Source organism: Ipomoea triloba, chromosome 3, assembly GCF_003576645.1.
Source record: "Ipomoea triloba cultivar NCNSP0323 chromosome 3, ASM357664v1".
NCBI lineage: Eukaryota > Viridiplantae > Streptophyta > Magnoliopsida > Solanales > Convolvulaceae > Ipomoea > Ipomoea triloba.
Genome location: NC_044918.1, coordinates 5,826,803 through 5,833,876, shown reverse-complemented (window position 1 = coordinate 5,833,876; position 7,074 = coordinate 5,826,803). Strand labels below are relative to the sequence as shown.

The window sequence follows — 7,074 nt, the reverse complement described above, 5'->3', positions numbered from 1 at the left end:
CAAAGGTCTGAATTGATCCGTCTGGGATTGTGTTAAACCAATCTTGAGCAGTCCCGTCCAAGGTGGACAAGAACGCTCTACACATTATGGCATCGCTTGCCCCAATCATGACCATGGCTGCCTTGTATCTTGTCATATGGGTACGTGGATCTGAAGTGCCAGTGTAGGCCTTGATGGTGGGTAATCGGAAGTCTTTTGGAAGAGGAACTTCCATTATGTCAAGAGAGAATGGAGCGGCCATTCTTACCTCTGGTTCTGGTGAGTGTTCTCTTGCTTCTACTTTCTTTTCCAAATCATCTATTTGCCTTTGGAGTCTTTCCACCAGGCCTTCCTGTGGTGTTTTGTGTCTAGTGGAGTGACGCGGAGCCAATCCACCAGATTCGCCCATCCTTTCACCGGATGGTCGTTTGGTTACTGCGTTTCCTGCTTGGGCACGGGGACCTCTATTGGAGGATCCTTGCACCCCCAACCGATCTCGGATAGATCTAGAAGCCGCCGGTCGTTCTCGAACAGATCTGGAAACTGGTTGAGTTCCACCTTCGTGCCGTTGAGTTCTGTTTTGCCTCGGAGATTGCACTTCTTCCTCCAGAGGGGGTGGTGGCGGTAAGATCTGGCCTTGCATTCCTGCGACTAGTTGGGCCATCGTCGTCGCCGCCTGTTGGATGATCTGCGCTGCCGCCTGAAGGTCCACCACCTGGGCGGGAGCAGCGGTTGCTGGGAGGGGAGTACGGCCACCACCATGGTTGTTGTTGAGTTGGGTACGGAGGTCACCTTCTCTGCGGTTATTGTTGTTGAGTTGGCTGCGAAGGTCACCTCCACGGTTGCTGTTGAGCTGCTCACGAAGATCACCCGAAGGATGACCCTTGTTCACCTGACTAGGTGTGTGCGAGCTGCTGGATCCGGATGCCATTGATAGTGATGAGATGAACTGAGTGGTTTTTTTTTTTTTTTTTGATTTTGTGATTTTAGCCTGAGATATGATCTCGGATCTCAACAAGAACACCAATGACGGTAATAACGTGTTAGCGGATATATTATTTTGGTATTTGAATGTTTTAATACAAAGTTGAGCGTAGTGCTCAGTGTACAAGAGATATGTATTGTCTAGCAAGAAGTGTAAGAAGTGTCAGAGAGCCCCCCACTACGTGGTTGTGAGCCCTTTTATTCCATTCAGTTCAGTGACCGTTGGACATCAATACCTGAGGTATTGAATGCTGACCGTTGGACATCAATACCTGAGGTATTGAATGCTGAGGAGCTGAACGTCTGTCATCAACGCTGAGGAGGTGAACGTTGGCCATCAATGCTGAGGAGTTGGACCGTTGCGCATTGATGCTGAGGAGTGAGGTGTCGGGTAGTTTGAACGGCAACTTGGTTATGACAATGGTTCCAGGTCGGGTACCCAATTACCCTGTCACCCACCTTCCATGCAAGCACTACGCAACTTCACACAAATTTCCAATCAATTTTTTAGATTATGGTCTACATCATCATATCACCAATAATTCATCTTCTTTTATTATATTTTCTGCAAATGAGCGATTTTCATATTTAATTTATTCGACAGTTGCTTTGTGATGCATGATTAAGGTTGACCCACCTTAACAATTCCTAACTCAAAATAATCTGGCATGTCTGGTGGAAATTAAAATAAAACCATTTCCTAACAATTATTGCCACTATAATCTGATCATTTAGCAAAAAATTCAATTTTTATATCCTGACGAGAAACTTCATAGCAATTTCCATTTCTTACACAAGATGTATGTATAAATGCGATATGTAGTAGCAGACGCAGTAGTAATTACCCATAATTTAATTAATTAGTAAGCTCTCCTTCCTTCCTTGCATTGTCTTACCGACCAGTTGGTGTTTCCATAATGGAATCCACTTCTGAAACTAATCAACGGCTCTTTCACTCATCTTCCTCTTCACTTCTGCCGCACCGGCACTTCGATGTCTTTTTGAGTTTTAGAGGCGAAGATACACGAAAATCGTTTACAGATCATCTCTTTGCAGCGTTGTGCCGAGTCAGAGTATACACTTTCAGAGATGCAGAGGAGCTCCACAAAGGAGAGGACATCTCCACTGACCTCCTTAAAGCTATTGAAGAATCAAGCATTTCCATCATCGTGTTCTCCAAAACGTATGCCTTTTCCCACTGGTGTCTTGAGGAGGTTGCGAAGATTGTAGAATGTAAAAAGAAGATAAATCAAGTGGTTCTTCCCATATTTTATGATGTGGATCCCTCAGAGGTCCGCAAACAAACTGGCAAGTTTGGTGATGCAATGGCTTTGCATCAGCATCGTTTGGGATTAAAAAGTTAGTCAATGGAAAATTGCTCTAACTAAGGTTGCAAATTTATCTGGTTGGAATTTACAGAACATTGCTGACGGGTACTTTGATTTCTAGTTCCATTTTATATAATTTTTTTTTATTATTATTGCACACTCTTTGTTAATCTTTTCATGTTTTTAGTCCTTTATTCCCCTCATGTGATAACAATTCTTTAGCCACTAATTTACTCAACAAAATTTACAGGTATGAATCAAAGTTCATTGACACAATTGTAGAAAAGGTTCTACACGTGGTGAACTATATGTACTTTGATGTTGCAAAATATCCTATTGGAATTGGTACCCGTGTCAGTGAAATACTTTCTTTATTACAAAGTAAAACACATGCTGGTGTTTGTATGATTGGAATTTATGGCATGGGCTGGATAGGAAAAACAACCTTAGCAAAAGCCATATTTAACAAAATTTATCAAACATTTGATAGTAGTTGCTTTCTTAGAGATATTAGAGAAGAATGTGTAGATGGATGTAATAAAGGTTTAAAACGTTTACAAGAGCAACTTCTTCGTAAAACTCTCAATGGAAAGAGAATAAAAGTTGATGATGTTGATCAAGGAATTAGTTTGATCAAAGAAAGACTTACACCAATAAAGGTTTTCATTGTTGTTGATGATGTAGACCATAAGAGTCAATTAGACGCATTAGTCGGAGAAGGAAATTGGTTTGGTCCAGGCAGTACAATTATCATTACAACAAGAAATATCAATTTATTGAATGGCCTTGGAAAAGATTGTGAAAAATATAAAGTTGCAATGTTAAGCCCCGATGAATCTTTGCAACTCTTTAGTTGGCAAGCATTTAAGAACCAAATCCTTTGGAGGCTTTTGTAGAACTATCAAACATGATAGTAAGCTATGCTGGTGGACTTCCTTTGGCGCTTACTGTTCTAGGCTCACATTTTGGGGCAAGATCATCAATTCAAGGATGGATAGATGACTTTGAAAAGTTAAGAAGGATTCCTGATAAAGATATTCTGAAGATTCTCAAAATTAGTTATGATGCACTTGACATTGGTACTCAAAAAATCTTTCTTGATATTGCTTGCTTTTTTACAAATGGATATTTTTGGGGAGGAGATATTGTTAAGATATCGAATCATCTTGATTACTTTGCTCAAAGTGGGATATCAACTTTAATTGATAGATGTTTGTTAAGCGAAAACCTTTATATGCACGATTAATTCGTGATATGGGGAGAGAAATTGTCCGCATGGAAGCTCCAATGCAACCTGAAAAAAGAAGTAGATTGTTTCTATGTGATGAAGTTTTGGATGTGCTCGAGAGCAACATGGTAAGACATTACGTTGGTTTGTACATAAATTACTTTATATATTGTTTTGGTTTGTTTTCTAAATCAATTGCTTAGTTAATTCCAGTTTATAGTTTTTCAATGATTTATTTTTTTGTTTGTATTTTCAAAGCCTAGATATATTATTTGACCCGACCCTTAAATTATATTTGCATCATTTAGTAATGTCTAAATGTTATGATATTTAAAATTTTTTAATATGTCAGGGCACTGAAGCAATAGAAACAATGATTATAGATTTGCCAAATGAAGTGCATTTGAGTACCAAGGTATTCTCAAAAATGACAAGTTTAAGAGTGCTCAAAATCTTATCCATGAATGTACGTGGGCCTTTGAAATATTTCTCCAATAATAAGCTTAGATTGCTTTATTAGCGAAATTGTCCTTTGAAACATATATCATTTGATTTGATGTTGAAGGAACTTGTTATTTTAGAAATAGTACACGGCAATGTTGAAGAATTTCGACCTAATTTGCAGGTATGATATATGTATTACATTACATCTTTTGAAGAAAACATCACAGTTTAATTAGACTAAAATATAGGGAAAAACTTATGTTTGCTTCTTATATTTTGATTTTAACAGCATTTTAGATGCTTGGAGATCTTGAGGCTGGATTTTTGCAAACAACTTAGAAAAGGCCCAAACTTTGTTGGAGCACGTCGTCTACAGACATTGTCCTTCATTGGTTGTTCAAGTTTGATTCAATTGTCGCAATCAATTGGAGATTTACAAAACCTTGTTGAGTTAGATATGACAGATTGCAAGAATCTCAGAGTACTTCCAAGCAGTATTTGCAAGCTGAACTCTCTTAAGTATCTTGATCTGCATGGTTGTTCCAACATAAAAGAATTGCCTACTAACTTGGGAAAATTGGAACAACTATGTAAGCTTAATGCAAGAGGGACTTCCATATCACATGTACCTTCTTCTTGTGGATCTTTGAGATATCTCAACTATCTGGTTCTAGGGCCATGGTATCCGAGTGCGGACTAGTACATTAGTTTGGAACATAGTGATCAGCATTTGGCATCATCATCTTCAAATGCTAGTTTATGTTCCTTGTATATTCTTGGTGCTCCTTACCAGTATCTACAGCATTTACAACTCCAAATCAGTCATGGAAGTTTGCCCTGAATGAGAGAATTAAATTTAATTAAGCCATAGTTCCTTTAACACCCTACCCTTTAGCCTTTGTCATCTTTCTCAGCTACAAGAGCTCACTTTGAACAACTGTCAGAACCTTCAAGTGATTCATGATCTTCCACTTAGCCTACGCTATCTCTCCGCAAAGAATTGTCCCTAGCTTGTTGAAAATGGTGCATGCAAGATCTATCTAGCTTATTAGGGCTAGAACGTTTGTATCTTTCTAACTGCAGTCAATTGATTGATGTCCCAGGAGTGGAGAACCTCGTTTACTTACAAATAGTTGACATAAGAAATTGTAGCGCTCTCGTCAATAATCCATCGTCTGTCAACTTTTTCAAGGTCAGTGATTTCTTTTAATTTTAATGTTTCACATACTAGGCCATTGTACTACTGTTAAGTAGAGAGTTAATTAGAAAAACCCTCACCGATTTCCTTGCTTGTTGGCGGGCATGTGGAGGTAGTAGTGGGAGATGGGGTGGATTTATACTTATTGGTCCTGTCATAACTACTGATCACAACCGTCCATGATTCATCCGTTGAGGGTTATAGTAAAGAAAGCACTAATCACTTTTATTAGTAAATTTTTAAGTATGTAATATTTAAAAAATGAATCCAACCCTTCTTCCCCTTACTTTTTTTTTTTTTTGTTCATTCTCGGATCTCCACCATTTATCTATCTAAATGGATGATAGTCTATCTTCACTTTTTACTTGAGAACATATCTCACCTGAACCCTCCTATATATATAGCATATGGTAATTTTTTCTCATCATGCATTTATATGTGCAGGCACATTTTCAGAACCCAAACCTGGGACGGTTTAAAATGTGGGTTTCGAAAGACATGCAAGATCCAGAATACATGTGCAGCAACGAAGTAGTTGGATGTTCGTCAAATTGCAAGTTGCCATTGTTCTTGAAGAGGAAACGTAACGGATATTTATTGTTGTGATGGTTTCATGCTTGTTTAGGTGTGTTTGTTATTTAGAATACAAAATCAGGGGTAAACCGCCGAATTGAAGCTGGACCAGGTGTGTCCCCTAGATGAGAATGATATGCGGTGGAAGTGCATGTTATTATATGATCATTTTACAGAACTCAATGAGGATGAAAAACTGGAGGTGCTTATAGAGTTCAATTGGGTTGAGGAAGGAGCGGAAGAGAATATCAGTGTTCATACATGTATAGTACACGGAGAAGATGAGGGTGGGGTATGCTTCTTTCCTATCATCCCGAATAAGGTGATTAAATTTCACCCTGATGCAGGCAAGAAGAAACGTGTCAAAGTCAAATTGTACAACACCTTTGAAGGCAAGGGACCGAGTTCAGCTTCATACTATCGAAATGTGGCCTTGAATACTAGACAAGTACGAAAATAAAGTTGTGTCTTCCGTACTAACTTTTAACGCCGTGATAAGGGTGATAGTGTTTATACTCCGACCTCGTTAGGTGGGGGACGGCCCCGTATTCTTACGGTCGGGCGGTCGGCATTACTTTGGCCCGACCTTGGCTCAAGCCGACTTAGTCGGGTCGGTCGACGACCTTGGTTTCCGGACAGCAGTCCCGTCGAGATCGCCACGTGCTTTTTCCTGCTAGGGAAGAGGGCTGAGCAGCTGCATGCCCGCCAAGGGCTTGATCTGATTAACTTGGGGAACTTGTTAGGCTTAATTTCTCCTTCAACTTCTCCAAATTAAAGCTAGCTCTTTAGCCAGTCTTCTCCGTTGCTGCTCAGTCTCTCCACTTTGGAATTTCATCATCTACTCTATTAATTTGTGGCTTCGCTTGTGCATATTATCTAAATATGTTATACTGTTGTTATATAAATAATTCCAATTTCATCATTATAATAAATTTCGTAGGTTACTGTTTAATTATGCCATCAATGCTACCGAAAAGAATGGTTCTGTAGGTGAATATATATGATTTTCATTATAAAAAATTATGAATTCAATTCTTACCAATACGTACTTTGGTGGAGTCCAGAGATATTTTTAAGTTTCTCATATAGTGGATGCAAGCTTTCTTATTATCCAAGCCCATATATGAATAAATAAATACTAACGTAGGAAAATAAAAGCACAATAAATATAAATATATTGGTGCATATAAAATTTGCTTAGCTTGAAAATTTCAATGTAATAACTCCCAAATCACACTATGAATCACTCCATCATTCTTTTGGGCAAAATTATAGAGATCATTGGTGACAACGAGGATTAAACCAAGTCAATGTCATTATTGTAGAAAGAATCAAATTCT

The 7,074-nt window shown here is 38.7% G+C and overlaps 1 pseudogene; it reads left to right on the top strand.

The window, feature by feature from the left end:
- The first annotated feature begins 1,880 nt into the window (after positions 1-1,880).
- LOC116012443 lies at positions 1,881-6,778 on the top strand (annotated as a pseudogene).
- The last annotated feature ends 296 nt before the right edge of the window (positions 6,779-7,074 follow it).